We start from the raw sequence: 386 nt of genomic DNA on the forward strand, positions 1-386 counted from the left end.
AAATAACACGTTCGTTCGGCAAAACTGCTCCGACTCAGGTTGCTGATCAATCTCTCTAGCAATCACCCCAAGCGAAAAACCTCACGAAGTCGTTATGTAAGGTTCCCCACTTGGGTCCATTAATAGCCTAGGTGTTTTGTTTCAGGCGTCATTAACTCTACTGACACTCTTTTTATTAACTATTTGCCGCCATACTTTCCTGTCTTGGCATACTTCTCTAGCTTCTTTTATGTCCATGCATTTTTTCATGCAGGCTTTGTTTCTGTATATATATATATATATACATAATTAAAAATTTGTCATAAGGACAACCGCAGGATTTCGCCGGGAGCGGGTGCTAATCTGAAAAATTGCACTCGCTTCCAGCGAAATCGCGGTAAAATTTC

This window comes from Belonocnema kinseyi, chromosome 9 (assembly GCF_010883055.1).
Source record: "Belonocnema kinseyi isolate 2016_QV_RU_SX_M_011 chromosome 9, B_treatae_v1, whole genome shotgun sequence".
Classification (NCBI taxonomy): domain Eukaryota; kingdom Metazoa; phylum Arthropoda; class Insecta; order Hymenoptera; family Cynipidae; genus Belonocnema; species Belonocnema kinseyi.